The 17,178-nt window shown below is 30.4% G+C and overlaps 1 protein-coding gene and 2 pseudogenes across 4 annotated transcripts in view; 2 read left to right on the top strand and 1 right to left on the bottom strand.

Annotated features, from left to right (window-relative positions):
* Window positions 1–2,696: 2,696 nt before the first annotated feature.
* Window positions 2,697–4,854, bottom strand: LOC149894056 (uncharacterized; annotated as a pseudogene). Its single transcript, XR_016446302.1, has 3 exons — window positions 4,658–4,854; window positions 4,422–4,535; window positions 2,697–4,322 (listed from the first exon to the last, which is right to left on the bottom strand). The product of XR_016446302.1 is annotated as an uncharacterized LOC149894056 (transcript).
* A 6,253-nt stretch (window positions 4,855–11,107) lies between these two features.
* LOC149894057 (uncharacterized) lies at window positions 11,108–12,172 on the top strand (annotated as a pseudogene).
* Window positions 12,173–16,578: 4,406 nt separating this feature from the next.
* Window positions 16,579–17,178, top strand: part of LOC149894058 (uncharacterized) — a 36,211-nt gene continuing 35,611 nt past the window's right edge. For 2 of the 3 annotated variants that reach the window (XM_090070618.1, XM_090070622.1), the window contains exon 1: window positions 16,579–16,728. The gene's annotated coding sequence lies outside the window, so the exon portion shown is untranslated. The remainder of the gene's footprint in view (window positions 16,729–17,178) is intronic. The other variant, XM_090070628.1, reaches the window with a different exon arrangement.

Raw genomic sequence — 17,178 nt, forward strand, 5'->3', positions numbered from 1 at the left:
TTTTAAGTTCATATTCTTGAAAAATCTTTTCCACCAAGACCTGGAGAAATTCACTGGTGCCCTCCAGTTGTTGCAAACAACAACTCCCATTATGTCTGGATATCCTACAGCTATAAGAGAATCATGGGACTTGTAGTTTTGTAACAACTGGAGGGCTAGAGTTTGATACTTGTGCTTTAGACAGACAGAACATAAATTATTTTAATGAGAAACATCTATAAAATCCATGTACAAATTATGAAACTTTGAAAGATTTTTTTTTTGCTGGAGTCGGAGTCGGAAAAATTGTACCGACTCCGGCTCCAGCCAAAATGAGCTCCGACTCCACAGCCCTGGTGACAAATAGAGTGAAGAGAAAGATTGCAAACTGTCGTTCCACAATCCACATTCGAGTTTTCAATTAAAACTAAACCCTCACTCTGGATGAGTTTTCAAACAACTCTGTAAGCATTTTTTTAACTGGAATAAATCGAATATATGAAGTTACAAACTTATTCATGAGTATCACTAAAATGACTGCAGCACTTAAAGACTCTGATCATCCTCAGCACTTTTGAGTTCATCTTGCTTTGTTGAACGAAAACAAATGCTAAGTATGAATTTTTGCTCTGAGAAGATGTTTGGCTAATGTTTACCTGCTGACATTGACTTTATAAAGTTATAAAAACAAATTGTGTTAGTAAAATCGCAGCTATAAACAAGCACTAAGCGCTATTACAACCGTAACAACACTTTAAGTTACAATTGTTGACATTTAATCGCTGCATTGACCTTGGCTTTAAGTTCATAATGTATTAGCTACGAAAAATGTTCGATTTTGAAAATTGCTAACCGAAAGCACCATTTAAAAAATACATAGGGTAGATTAGGGTAATTTGAGCACCTTGGAAATATGAGCATACCTAAAGATTTCGTAGGCGTAAGCATTGAAGTTAAAGTTGCTTTGTATTTTTTGAATCGACTTTATATGGTGATAACAGGAATCAGTACAATTAGCGTAAATTTATAAGCAGTAATTTGCGCGTATTATCTAATTATAACGCTGTTAAATTTTTTGCATTTTTAAAATAATATCGTCACGAATAAATGTACCTGTGGCGCGAGTATTTGGTGCAAAAATAATGAAATTAATTTTTTTATAAAGAAAAATATATTAGCGAAAAATACGTTCGGTTTTTGTTTGAAAAACAATGCATAGAAACATTTAGTTTTTACTTCACTTAAAGATGCCATTTTTGTGTAATATGAGCATGCTCAAATTACCCCATGTTTTTCATTGAAATTACCAAGTTTAAAGTCTTAAAACAGCAGTGGTTTTAATTACTATTTGAATAAAAAAAAAAAAACATAGCAAAATATTTTATTATTTTAACAATACTAAATATTCTTCTGTAATTTAAATTCAAAATATTTGAATTTTTATCGTTAAAATGTATGAGTTGATAAAATTGAAAAATTAAAGAACAATTTTTTTTTTTTTTTTTTTGCGGAAAATATAGTCGTGTTGTTTTAACAAAAAGTGTCTTAAATTTGATCTTTTAAGGATAAGTTTTGTTTACAACGAATCATTATATTCCAAAAATTTGTTTTATATGTCAGGTTGATGCTTTTTTAATTAATGTAATTTTTTTTGAGCTAAATTTAAGTGCTCATATTACCGAGTGGTATTGGTAATATGAGCACTTTTGTGACTTTTTTAAAACCTTTGTGCTTTTAAAATAAAAATTCGGGTGCCCAAATATCTAGGTAAACTATGAGTAGGGATCCCTAAAAATTGTAAATTCGCAACAATTTTGGATCCAGCATAATCATTTTTGAAAATATTCCAATTTTCGTTTAAGGTGATCATAGTACCCTAATCTACCCTATTAGGTTAAAATAGATAGATAAGATAGGGTAGTATCTCTTTCTTTTCTTTTAAGTCTGGTCTTTTGTTGTTCATTCTCTTGTAAGCAATTTCTTTCTATAAAAAAAACTTTACCGTTTAAAGAAAGCTCATCGCTGTTACTCTTAGTTTTTAGGCGCTGTTTTTTGGAATTATTGGCAGCATGGTTTTCAAAAATTTTGTGAGTTGTTTATAACAAAACTTATAAAAAGTCAGGAGGAAATGAAAGATCAGGTAACGAAGCAACCTGGTGACAGCGCAATAAATAAATCGGACTAAAACAGTTTGCACCCTACGATAAATGAATCGTTCGATTACACCTTATTTGTATATCAAGAAACACAATTCTATATGTACTTAAGAGCCACTTTCTGATAAAATCAGGCAAAAGTACTGTCGGCTCAAAAGTGATATCCTTAAATCGCGCTCATTTTTATATACAGTAATGCTGATAGAGTAAAAAAGAAGCCTGTTAATTTTTTTTTTAAATATTTCAAGTTCCTGAGTTATGGTCGGTCAAACTTTTGCCCTTTTAATACTTGGAAAGTCACTTTTGGGGTTTTATGATTTTTAAGCTAAGATTAAAAGCAATGAGACCACTGCAACCTAAGTTTCTTTTCATATTATGGAAGTATAGGTAGAGCTTTAAAAAAATAAATCAAAAAAACTGAGGACAACCCTTCCTATGTCTAAAAATCATAAGCTGAAATCACACATTTTTGAGTTTGGGGCCTACTTTAAATACATTTATCTCGGAGCGTAAAAAGTACCCGCGACTTATCTTATTCTTTTTTGAAAGAGTATCTTATTGTTAATTGAATGGTCTAAAGAAACTAAGAGGATATTATTTACAAAAAAACTTATGAGTCATCAAAGTGTCAAAAAATGTTTCAACTGGCGTTCAAATATCAGCCATTATGGGAAATGGGCCTGAATTTGGATGGTAGGACTTTTTGGCAATAGTCTTTCAACCAAAATCCAGTTTCTTCATCAAGACTTTCAAAAGCAAAAACTGGCTTTTTTCTGTTGACAATCACGCATTAAAAGTTTTTTATAATCAATTATATCTTTTTCAGCAATTTTAATGTCATAAATAGAATCCTCGTCGGCTGAATTATTTGATGCTAATCTTTTTATCTCAACTAATGATTTGTTTAAATTTTCACACTCATAACAAATCTTATCATTAGGTGCTATTGAAATCTGTTGCAATTACTTGTCGGTTAAATCACTCAAAGCAAATATTGGGCAGTGGGAGATAGAATTAGGGTAGGTCGCACTGCAGTTAAACTGGAAATTAGTTTTGTAATATCGTTTGCTGCGTTCAAATAAATTACTCAGCTCTCTATTCTTGTACTTCAAAGATAAATCTTGTAACATAGAGAAACCATTCATAGCTGCAGCAGTAATATCATCCAGTCCCGCTTAACATTTTTGTTGAGATGGTTTCACAGCATGAAGTATTCGCCACAAACTGCTTTCCAATAAAGGAAAGTAGTTCTCATTTCTGCAAACTTCATTATAAAATGCAATTGTATGACTCATTTTAGCTGTCAAAACTGCACGAGATATTTTATATACATCATTTGAGTCAAATTTAATTTTTCTGACTCAAAATGCAACATCTTGAAGAAGGCTGCTGTTAAATACGAAATCAAGAAAATGTTCAGCTTTTTTCTGGTCTAGTCGATTTCGCGTAATTTCTTTTTCGACAGAAATAGTTATACCTATGTTAGCATTCTTCATTTTTCGTGCCTGGTCTATCTCGTATTTGGAGCACCCAAAACTTTCTTAAGTAACTTCTTAGTAAATTTTTCATGTTCAATTAAACACAGAACAATATGTTTACCCATAGAGTCACTTTCTTCATAAATTTTAACAAATTTTTTTAGATCATCAGGTACTGCATCATTGTCTGAAGTTTCCAAAGATCTATTTAAAACAATTGAGATAAAGTCTTCACTCTGATCTGGGGCAACAGGTTCAGCGAACCTCTTTGCAAGCTGCACCTTGGCTCTTTCAAATTTTCTTCGTAAATTATTTTTGGTTTCATTGCTGAGATCAGCTATCTTTTTATTCTTTATCTGAAACTGAAAAGGGCTGATGTGGAGTGCTTCTGATAGGTTGTTAGCAGTAGATGTAGCACCTTCAACCTTTTCTCCAGAAAGTAAAATTTCTTTAGGCTCAAAATCAAAATCAGTTGTGTCCTCAACTAACTCTTCGTTAGTGGCAGTAGTTGTTTTAGTTTGAATAAGAATGCGCTCCGACTTAAGGTGATTGTGACAAAATACGGAACCTACAGGAACATTTTTGTTGTAATGTTTTGAAACATTTGTTGACATATTTATTGAAACACTTCTTACAGCTGGTGATTTTTTACCAACACTTAGTTCATGCGTTGGATGACAGCATCTTCTTGGAGTAACTCAGCCAATATCTTGAATTTTAACAAAAATCAAAATTTGTAATATTTATTTTAAAGATTTAGTAATTAAATTTTGTTGTTGTTGAAATACGGTTGTAAACAAATTCTTACCAAAGTTAAATCTATGGTAAGGACATAAATAGTCGTTATCAGAAAGTGAAATGCACCCTCGGTTTTCTATAAGAGACTTTCTGTCCATTCTGTCTCTTGGTGCGCCTTTAAAACCTAAAAACCTAAAACTTAGATATTATACAATGTAAACTGAGGGAATTAAACAACAATCGTTTTACACTACTATATGATGCTTACGGGTTTTTTTTTTTACAACTGCTAAGAGCATTTCTTACTTTAACTTTTACAAAGTGTGCTTTGACATCCAAAGTCAGATCTTGTATCTTGAATAACCTTTTTCATTGAAACGAGGATATGGTCCACACTTGAAATCATTAACTTTGCAAACATTTTCAACAACAACCTCTTGCTCTGACATATTTTTTGCAACTAAGTGTGTTTTTTTAAAGTACGTTTAGCATAAAGTGCTCATTCTCTGTTCTGAATAATTCAGAAGTAAATGCTCAATAAACCATACTGAATAACTGTAAATTAGGAAATAATGCCTAACAATAACTTATTATGTTCAATAAACATCAAGTTAAAAATGTTTACTGGAAAAAAAATTTATTCAGGTCCACAATCGTATAAATAAAAAAAAAAAAAAATCACATTTAGCATCGGTTGACGTAAAGTTATTTCAACAATCCAATATTACCCCCTAAGTTTTTTTTTTTGTAATAAGTACGAATAGAAAATCTATACATTCAATCTTGGGACCTTTCCCATTTCCCATAATGGCTGATAATTGAACGCTAGTTGAAACATTTTTTGACACTTTGACGACTCGTAAGTTTTTTTGTAAACAATATCCTCTCAGTTTCTTTAGACCATTCAAATAACAATGAGATACTCTTTCAAAAAAGAATAAGATAAGTCGCGGGCACTTTTTACGCTCCGAGATAAATGTATTTAAAGTAGGCCCCAAACTCAAAAATGTGTGATTTCAGCTTATGATTTTTAGACAAAGGAAGGGTTGTCCTCAGTTTTTTTGATTTATTTTTTTAAAGCTCTACCTATACTTCCATAATATGAAAAGAAACTTAGGTTGCAGTGGTCTCATTGCTTTAAATCTTAGTTTAAAAATCATAAAACCCCCAAAATGACTTTCCAAGTATTAAAAGGGCAAAAGTTTGACCGACCATAACTCAGGAACTTGAAGTATTTAAAAAAAAAAAACTAACAGGAAGTTTTTTAATATTACAAACAACGCAATATGTAAAATTGAGAATGATTGAAAGATATCACTTTTGAGCATTGCCTCGTTTTCTCAGAAAATGGCTCTTAATTGGTTTCTACTCTATCGTCAACACAATCCCCCTCATAAAACTGTTCGGCCTTCAAAACCTGACGAAAATGTATTTTGTTATCCTAAGAAAAGAGAAATGGATAAAGTTATATAAAATATAAGTTTTAATGTTACTTTGAGAAATCCTTTTTTTATATTATTTATACGAGGGATGTAAGGGAAAATTGAATTCCATTTTTTCGAAATTTCAAAAAGAATATTTGGCGACATTTTTTTATTGCTTTGTTAAACAGATTGTTACTCGATGTTGGGTCTTTCAGTAGAAATATTAGGGGTGTGGCTGTAAAAAGCTAAAAGTATCTTTTGATAGTTCTTGATCTTTTGTAGCAGCAGCAGCATGAAAATCCCTGTTTTTTATGTCTCAGAGAATATTTTTAATCCCTCATTTCTACGCATTGTCTCGGAATTTACACATTGCTAAAAAAAGTATAAAAACTTCATTCACGTTCTTACTTTTAAGAATTGTCTTGAGATGCTCTAAATATTCTCAGGAGAACTGAGAATATTTAAAGCACACCATAACAAAGAGAGCACACCATAACATAATAGAGTTTAGAGAACAATTGCAAACTATTGTTCCGCATTCGACGTTCGAGTTCTCAATTACAACTAAACCCTCACTCTGGTTGAGTTTTCAAACAACTCAGTGAGCGAACGCACGTTTTTTATGTGAGAACATCGCCGCAGGAGTTGAGTTATATCATTGATGAAAATCGCAAATTTCTTCGTTCATTTTCTTATTTATAGTAATTTCTGAACGAACGGTGTGATAGGGTAAGGTTGCCAATATTGTACCCCATAAGACAAAATTAAAAAATGTAGGCAATCTACTGAGTAGAAACCTGGGTTTTCAATTGGATTTCATAATTTAGGGACTGTTTGTTGTAAACATGTTTAAAAAGCTCAAAATTTAAAAAGCGTTAAGTCTCGAAGAATCAAACTAAAAAAATAGCGCTAAGAGTACAATTAAGGAAACTAGATCCTAAATTGTACCATTGCTATCCAATATTGTACCACTTTCTTGATTTCAATTACTTTACAGCTTTGAAAATATTTTATGATTTTAGATTTAAGGGATTTAAAGAACTGATTAAAAGGAATGGTTTTTATAAAATCAGCAATTGGAAATATTTTACCAATGGGTAAGCTAAGATTAAAATAGTGGAGGAAGGTAGATATTAAAGATAGTTATACTAAATAATGTAAAACAATATATACTATATGTGTTTTAAAAACAACCACACTAAATATTGTAAAATAAAATACATAAAAACATTATTTTTGGAAAAAGTTTCAGATATATTGTGTCTGTTTTTGATTAACACCATAAGAAATGGCTCCTTATAAGTTACTTTTCGTTTGAAACTTTTAAAATTTCCAACCGTTTTGACAATTTAATTTGACTTATACGGCTTTAAATTGACATACTTTTCATTTAATTTTTAATACTTTTCGTTGCTACAGCAAAGAAATATAAAGCGAAAATGTTTTTATTTCAGTTTGAAAATAAATTATTTTTGTATCAAAAATCTCACGCGACTTTTAAATAAAGTCGAGCGCTCTTTTAATGCTCTTGGTAAAGCATTTGATTGGCTGAATTGTTTATCGTTTTTCTATTGGTTGGAGCGCAACCAAAGTTTGAATACGGCGTATGACAAGTTTCAATAAATATTTTACTTTTGTATTTCGTAATTTATTTATTTGTTTTATAAATATTTATTAAATAAAAATATTTTTTGAACTAATTTGTGATCATTTGAACTTTTTTGATGTTTTTTATAAAGAAAATAATATCCGTTTTTTATTTATTTAACACGATATTGTGTTTTCAAATTTTTGCAATTTGGTTTTCTTGAACAATTATTGTTGCAAATAGATAAATATTAATAATTATATTAATATGTTATTATTATTATTCTTCTTCAGATGAACGCAAGATGTTCATGGAATGATAATAATAAAATTAATATTTTATTATTCTTCAGGTGAAGATAAATACAAGATGTTCATAGAATGCTTCTTTGAAGCGCAGGCGTCGATTACCGTGGACATGAAAAGATCAATCGATGAGCGAGAGTGGTGGATTGATATACGCAATGGAAAAACTGCTCATGAAGTTTTACATGAGAAATATTTCATGGAGAAATTTTGTGACGCAGGATGCAAGTTGTATGGATTAGAAGTTCGTAAAAAGATTTTATCTGAAGATGAGAAAACATTTTTCACTTTATGTTCGACCAACTTTCGTAGTCTCTACTTAGATTATCCAGTGAAGATTGATGGATGGACACCGAAGCATGAGATTGATTCGTTGCATATCATCATCAGTCATACTTTCGTATCAAAGTACGAATTCGAAGGTTTCGTCCTCCCGTGGATTCGACTCGCTGAAAAATTAGATCTTTGGCTTCACGACGACACGAACTTCATCGACGACATTTGTGAATGGCTTCGTGGTTCGAACTTCAAATGGTTGAGGATTGGGTACCGTAGAAAATATTTTAATAACATCGAAGAGGTTAACGTAAGAAACACGAAAAATGTTTAACATGTTAAATAAAAAATAAATACAAACGTAAATATGTAAAAAGTATAGAGTAAAATGGGGTCAAATGAAATAGTTAAGAATTTTAATGAATTTTTTTTAAGAGAAAAAAGTTTTTAATTTTTTTTTTTTTTTAAAGTTGTAGAGGAATTTGAGCTGTATTTAAATATATACAAATCAAGTAAAAAAAGTTTTTAGTTTTTTAAGAAACTTTATTTAATTGAAAAAAAAAATTTATTTCATTCTACCCCACCTTCGGGGAGAATGAAATACGCAAATCTATATGTAATTAAAACAACACTTAATTAAAAAAAAACAAAAAGCAACCAATAATAACAATTAAAAAAACAACCTAATAAAAAAAACTTTATTCTCGTGACGATGTTGAGTTGTAGAGAGGTACTAGAGGCTGAGCTGAGTTGTCACTTTTGCGGCACTTTTTGGTGCAATAAAACTCAGCGCCTTTAACATATCGCTTTGGTATGGATTTTTGACAAAGCCAAACCTTGCATTTAGAATTTTCACACTGGTACCATTCTATATTTTACACTTGACTTGGTTTGCAGTTGTTATTGGTGTTGGAGTCGCTGTTGTTGCTTGGTTTATTTGCTGCTCGTCATTAAAGCTAAGCTTGCGTAGTTTTTTAGCTTGCTTTGCTGCTTTTTTGCTCTCATAATCTTTCAATCTCTCGAGTATTTCAGGTTTATTGAGACACTCCTCTTCGAACCTTGGTGCGTCTACATTTTTTCGTTTTTTTGTGTCAACGAGTTGAATGCAAAACTTTTGTCTGGGCCACTTAAGCACCAATCTTTGTAGAGACATTTTTTAGATTTTTTGGAGCAGGACGATTACCAGCATCATTGATGCAATTTCCAACTGTATATTGTTTTTTTTTTTTAACTATTGCTTATGGCTCAAACGCTCAACTTATGACTCCACCATTTTATGAAAAACTTATACCAATCTCTCCCTGATGTACCATTAGGAAACAAATGAGATTGACCTTGGTGTTGCAAATAGTCGGTAACTAGTGTGATGATGTCAGTATAAGTTCTTCCAAAGCCCCGATTGGATAATTTGATGAGCGTATCTACCAAATTGATTCAAGTTGATGCGACAATCTCGTGTTTGAACCTCTCCCAATTGTTTCAACTATGCCGTGGACACGCCTGTAAAGAGTTGCTACTGGTATGTTGAATGATTTAGCAGTTTTGTAAAATGAAAATTCACTGCTTTGTACTTTGGCCAGAGCATACATCAACTTGCTCTTCGGTGTATGGTTTTTCTTTTTTCTTTGAGAGCAACTTGTTTTGAGGCATATTTTATATTAGAATAGATTTAATAATAATTGATTTAAAATTCATCCACAAATTTTACAGAGATTGATTGGTCACTTGAGATTTAATTAATAAAAGCCGCATTTAACAAGTGAGCAATTCGCGTATTTCATTCAACCCCACATGTATCCATTTTCGTTTTTATCTCATAACTTTTTTCCCTGAATAGCAAATATAATTTTGAAAAAAGATTCTTGACCAGCTTAAAAAGTTTTACCAGAATATTTATGATATCAAATTTGATGATATCAAATTTAGTTTCCGAGAGTTTTACGTCCATTTTTTAAAAAAAGAAAAAAAGTATCATATCGCTTTCGAAGACTTAACAAATTATAAAAAAAAACTTTTCTTTAAAAATTAAAGTTTAATATCATCTTATTCAGAAAAAAACTCTCTACAACAAAATCAAAAATTATTTGCAAAAAGTTTATTCAATAATTAATTAAGAGCAAAAGAATAAGCGTAGTCATAACTATTTCATTCTTCCCTCTATTTCATTCTACCCTGTTTTACTATATCTCGTTTCAAAATATCTCGTTTTGAATATACAATGCAATCAATAAAAATGTTTGTTAAGTTACAGCAGCCAATTAAATTTAGCGCATCTGGCGATTGTTAAATGAATAAGCAGATAAATATAATTAGTAAACAAAAGCTTCAACAAGAATTACAAATATCAACAATAAAAAAATGCCGAAAATTATAATTACACCTACTACACCAAAACTAAGTCGAAAGAAGTATGGTGGTGGTCCATGTAAATTATTAATGACAGAGCCAAGTGCTTACCGACAAGTTATTCAATACTATTATTATCTTATTCATGTAAAGCCAACTGCAGATATCATAGAGGTTACTGAGCAAATTAAAAATAATTTAAAATCAATTTGGGCTGCACTGAATCCTAATCTACCTCTAATAACTGACAAATTTATTGCTAGAAAGATAAAGGATCTTCTCCTTCTAGTGAAAAAGATTAATCGCAAGCAAATTTGGATAAGCTTTTCGATATTTCTGCTTGTTCTTGCTCATTACCTTGCAGTGATAGAAAAGTATCATGCAATAAAGCGAATTGCTCAGAAGAACATATTATATGTATTTGCCCTCAAAACGCGAAACTACCTCTTTAAGATAGAGTTTATCTTCGAGATCAGAGGCAGAAAACTGGTCCAAAAGGAGCTTATCAACTTTCTTTAGTTGATAAAGGAGCTTTCAAAAGAAACAAGAGGATTGGTAATAAGCGACAACAACTCTCAAAGGGTAGTTGATAAAGCAGAATCTCAAAGGGTAGTTGATAAAGTAGAATCTCTCATACAACAAACAATGTCATCTAGCTGTTCAACTGAAACTGAGGTAAACTTATTGTAGCTTTATTGATGTATTTTAAGTACACGCAAATTTTGTATGCTGCAATTTCTTTTAGGAAGAAGCTGAATGGCAACCAATTAAGAAATTTCTTGGAGGCTATAACTTAATTAAACTTCCCTGGTTTGCTATGGAATTAGTTAGAAATGAGTGTTCGTCAAACTTAAATGCAGCTCTTGCAAATGCTTTACTACATGACATTAAACATATTTTGAAAAAAGATGTTGATATCAATCACATCTTGATTGACTAGTGCAAATTAGATAGGGCTAAAGCACAAGTAAAGATACTTAGTGAAGGTAAAGATCTAGAAAAAGAAAATCAGTAAATTTGCCTTGGTGTGGATAGCAAACTTGATATCACCACTCGAACCTCTTGCTTAATAAACTCACCTGAAGGTGAGTTCCTCAAAAAATCTATAGAACCTGAACATCACTTCACATTTACTTATGAAGATGGAAAATCTACTGGAACCTATTTGACTCATAGAACAATTCCTATTATTGGCGCAACTGGTTTAGTATTTGCAAAAGAGATGTTCAGTGTTTTTCAAGAATTTAACAGTGTTAAAAATATTCAGGCAATTCTTCTTGATAATACCGCTACCAATACTGGCCCAATAAGTAATTTAGTGGTAAAACTTGAAGAGTTGTTAAATCGAAAACTACACCTCATTGGGTGCGCGCTTCATCAAAACGAACTCTTTTTAAGAGCTCTTTTTAAAAAACTAAATGGTGTAACAACTGTACCAGGAAGCTTTAGTGGCCTTCTTGGCAAAAGATGTGCTGAAAATATTCAGGATTCACATCAAGTTTTGTTTGAACCTGTCACAAATCCTAGTTGATGGGTATATTCCAAATAAAGTACTGAAAGACCTTAGTGGTGATCAAAGACTTTTATTTGAGTTATGCAAAGGAGTAGGGTCTGGTAAGTTGCTGATAAATGGGCTGCTTATAAATTTGGTCCACTTAACCATGCAATGTGGTTAACTCTAGCTATTCGCACTCTCTGTTTATATACAAGAGACAATCAACCAAACTAGTCTTTAAAAAAACTAATCTACTTTATTGTTCAAGTTTATGCTCCAGCATGGTTTGAAATAAGGACATCATCCAAGCTGCACGACTCTCCTCGTCTTCTTTTTTCTGCTACCGTTCGACTAAATATTTTCCCATTTAAGGTGGTAGGCCTATGAAAAATAGAGATTTTTGATCAAAAATTGAAAAAATAGGTAATATGTTGTATTTATGTAAAAATTTATCCTCTATCTGCTGATATATAACTTGTTTAGGTTTGATCAAAATAAAAGGGTTTGAAATAACTTATTTTACTAGCTAGTTTGTTTATTTACCTTATCAACGCCATAGCAACGAAAAGTTAAGACCTTTTTTTTTACCCAAATTTGATGGCCAAAATGACAAATCTTGTGAAGCTTCTTTTTCCAATATGATCTGCGATGTTTTTGGTCATGCTTTAAAGTCACATTTTCTTATAATTATCATATTGAACTGTATATTGGTTGTGGTATAAAATCATTATTTATGAATTTTTCAACTCTTGATTTAAATCAAACAACTTGTACTTGTGTATAATTGTAATGTCTTCTGGAAAAAGCAAAAAGCAAAATTTTTCACGAAAAAGAAAGAAAAAGCCTCCTGTAAATAAATATTCCAGAATAAATCTTTCAAATATTTCACCAGAAAAAGTTACATCCAGCATAAGTAAAAAGAGGCTAATTATAGATCAAACTAATCTCAATACCAAGAGTGAAGTAATAAGACAGGAAGATGATTACTTTTTATTTGTTAATTTCTCTATACTTAAGAGTTTATTTCAACCTTTATTAGAATGTCCGGAATGTGGCCATAAAAAAATAACTCTCAGTGATAACAGAAAGAAGAGAAAGGGATTGGCCCATAATTTAGAACTTTTATGTGAGTCATGCGAATGGTATAAATCTGTTTAAACATCAAAAGAATGTATTAAACAAAACCATGGTCAAGGTCCTAAAATCTACGAAGCAAATGCAAGAGCAGTAATTAGTTTTCGTGAAATTGGTAAAGGTTTTACTGCAATCGAAACATTTTATCAATGCATGAATATGTTTTCTTTTTCTAAAACACCATTCTCTAACCTTAATGACAATCAAATTTACACAGCATATGAGAAGTCTGCTCTTAATAGTATGAAAAAAGCAGCTGAAAAAGCTCAAGACAAAACATTAAATATTCCAACAAAACAAAGAGTAACAATTGACGGCTCTTGGCAAAAGCGGGGTTTCACATCACTAAATGGTTTTGTAACTGCTTTTGTCAATAACAAAATTATAGATACTAAAGCTTTTTCCAAGCATTGTAAAGGTTGTTCAATGTGGAAAAAACATAGAGGATCACCAGCCTACAACAGATGGAAAGCAGATCACATATGTCACATTAACCATACAAAGTCATCTGGTGCGATGGAAGCAGCTGGTGCGTTGGAAATCTTTTCTCGATCAGTTGAAAAATACAATTTGATTTATCATAAGAACCTAGGGGATGGTGATACTTCCTCTTTTAAAGAAGTTGAAGAATCTAATCCATATAATAGTTATAATATTCAACCAATAAAATTAGAATGCATTGGGCATGTGCAGAAGCGACTTGGTACACACTTGCGAAAAATTGTACAGAAGTATGCAGGAACAGATAAACCCCTACACGGAAAAGGAAATTTGACTAATAGTGCAATTAACTCAATGCAGAATTATTATGGTATTGCAATTAGAAATAACACTAACAACATTTATGCAATGAAAAAAGCAATAGGAGCAGTTTTGTGGCACAGCAAAAATTTTAGTGATAATAGTATTCGTCATTCTATGTGTCCTAGGGATGAATATTCCTGGTGCAAGTGGCAACTAGATAAGCTTAAAGGTACAAGTAATAACACTAACAGAATTAACTTGCCTATCTTTATTCATAATATAATAAAACCTATTTTTAAAGATTTATCTGATGACGATTTGCTAAGAAAATGTTTACATGGTCAAACCCAAAATTCAAATGAAGCATTTCATTCATTTTTATGGACTCGTTGTCCTAAAAACATTTTTGTAAGTAGAAGGACATTTTAACTTTGTATAAACTCTGCAATAGTTCATTATAATGATGGTGGAGATAGGGTAAAATCTGTTTTAAGTTACTTCGGATTGTTAGGATCATTGACTATTCCAAAACTGGTTTTAAAGGACCAAAAGTGAATTGTAAACAAGCCTCATAAATCAACTTCAATATGCAAAAGTAAAGAAAAAAACTTAGATCTCTTCATAAAGGATACTTAGATACTGAAAAAACTGATTCATATAGCAGTGGTAGTTTTTAAGGAGTGTTTTTAGACGTAAAATTTAATTTTAAATTTTTGACTCGATTTTTCTCATTTTGAGATTTTTAGTTTTTTTTTAAATTTTAAAACATGATATCTCCAGTTTAAGTTAAGCAATTAAGCTGAAATTTTCAGGATATGTTCTTCATACATGTAGAATTCATTTGTCATAAGATTTTTAAAATTTCTTTTTTTGGGGCGCTACAATGTGGTTTTATCTGCCAAAGTTTTTTTATAAAAATATATATTCAAGTTTAAAAGTCAATATAATCTGAACTAGGAAGGCAAATTTAAAAATCCTATGACAAATGAATTTTATACATATGCAGAACTACCATACGAAATTTGAAGTTTTGATTTATTGTCTTTTTTGAAAAATTGTGTTTTGAAGTTTTCATTTTTTTCACACTTTTTAATAAAATTTCGAGACAAGCGAGGCACTTTTTATATATATTTTTTTGATTTTATGTTTAGTTTCATAATTATTGTTAACAACTGCTTAGTTTTATTGTAAATATAACTTTAATACTTGAAAAAATTTTTTTTATAGGCCTACCACCTTAATGATGTGATACATATTGTGAAGCAAAACATTAAAAATAACGCATTCTGCCTAAGACCAGAAAACATTCTCTATGCCATGATTAAAGATGATGACAACGAGATCCGAAATCATGGTTTTCAATCAATACTGACTTTTTAAATTATTTAGGTCTTTTTAAATTATTTAATTGACTTAGTAACTAAAAAAAATTATCTTATTATTCATTTAAACGTAATCATAACGCAGTATTGATCACAATTTAATATATACAGAATAAACTTGACCAGTTTTCAAAATAAATTGAAAAAAATTCCTGTAATAAATTTTAATGCCAATCACTGATATGAGTTTGATAGACATCACTGCTCCAGACGTTAAGGAACCTCCTACTATTCAACATTTTACTATTCAAGAAATTCAATACTTCATAGACAATTCTGTTAAGCCAGATTTTCCGGACTTCCCATCTCACTCCCTGAGTGTAAAGCGAACTGTTAAGATAGTATAGGAAGCATCCCATTACGTTTACGGGTTTGAGAATCGACACAGTTGCGTCTTGACAAAATTGCTTAGCAGAAAGATGAGTCAAGCATATATGTCAAAAGGATATTATTCCCATTCATATGATGATATTTTTGAATAAATTTACAAAATTAGATAAACAACTTTTTATAAATTTAGAACCATAAATTGTAAAAAAGGTGTTTAGAAAACTTTTTAAAATATTCTCACAATTGAAAATTTTAATATCCGCTTATCGCGCTTTTTATGGCGTGTTTCGTACAATCGCAATAATCTTTAAAATCAAATCCGCAAACCATATTTCATCGAAAATCGCTGAAATTTTTTGAGGTATCTCATTTTAACTACCTCCAACTACTGCAATATTACGCAGTGGGCCGGGGTAAAATCGATCTACCCTAATATATATATATATATATATATATATATATATATATATATATATATATATATATATATATATATATATATATATATATATATATATATAACAGAAAATTATTATTTCTGGTAGAATGTTTTAACAACCACGTGTTATAAAAATGTAACATTTTATCTCTTGTTTTCATTTTACGGTTCTTACTTAAATATTGTAATTTTCATGTTCATTTTTACCCAAAAAAAAAAGATAATAAAAATGAAAAATTTTACTTCAATGTTGCTTAGAAATACCTACCACATAATAAAATCACTCCCCAAATTGTTATTTTTGAAAATTTAAAATTTTGTAAAAGTATGACATACCCTAATGAACATACAATTAAATGACAAGATGACTTGTTATTTCAAAAGTTTACGCTCTCCGACGTGAAACTGAAAAAAATTGGTAACACTGCGTTGCAAAATTATCTTCATTTACATAAAAATGCGCAAAAAAAAAAAAGGTTCTATTTTTGATTTCATGACTTTCTTGGAAGATTTTATATCTAGCGCCACCAAAAATCTACCTTTTTCATTTGTTTACACTCGCGCGCATTTAGTTCTAGATTTTTTAAGGAAATAATAGTTTACATATTATGTGAAGCCTTGTTTGTAAAAGAACTATTACAATCTTTTGTTAAATTGTAAAAATTTTTTATGTTTACTTCGATTTTGATTTCTACTTTTGTAGCAAGGGGATAATTAAAGCGCTGCTTTGTTTCACGCAAATGACGCTACAAACATCGAGCTGTCATTCAAGCTATTACTTATTTAACAAACGGTCGCAAGAATTTTAGGAGTAATCACTACTCAAAGTTTGAACTGGTCACTTAGTTAATACAGTTCAAGATCTCTTCTGACTTTTTGCATTCTTTCCTTGAGCAATTTTAACTATCGAGAAGGTAGGCATATAATTTTAACAATCATATCTCTAAAGAAATATATTGCGCATTTCTAAAATCAACTGAAGTATTAAGGACAAGATATTTTTAAGAATTAAAAAAAAACAAGTTATAAGTAACAATTGTTAAAGTTTGTTTGGTTTTTTTTTAAAAATTAAAAAATAATAACATATTTAGAAGCAATCACTTTCTCAAGATTTAGTTATATAAATTAATATGAGTAGGATAATAAATTGATAAAATAATTGATAAATGTTTCATTAAAGTGCTAGTCTTCTCAGGTTTTTTCATTTGCATCTGAAAGTTTTTTCTTTTATTTTGGAAAAGTCTTGATATATCTATACCACAGGAAAAAGAATAATTAGCAAAGAAATAATTTATGTGAACTTTTTAATTCCAATATTTTTATGCAGATATTTTGCTCCAAACAAACATTAAGTTAGAAACTGA

This window comes from Hydra viridissima, unplaced genomic scaffold, assembly GCF_058129835.1.
Source record: "Hydra viridissima isolate aposymbiotic clone 2 unplaced genomic scaffold, HvirCarnegie_v1 scaffold_1, whole genome shotgun sequence".
Lineage (NCBI taxonomy): Eukaryota > Metazoa > Cnidaria > Hydrozoa > Anthoathecata > Hydridae > Hydra > Hydra viridissima.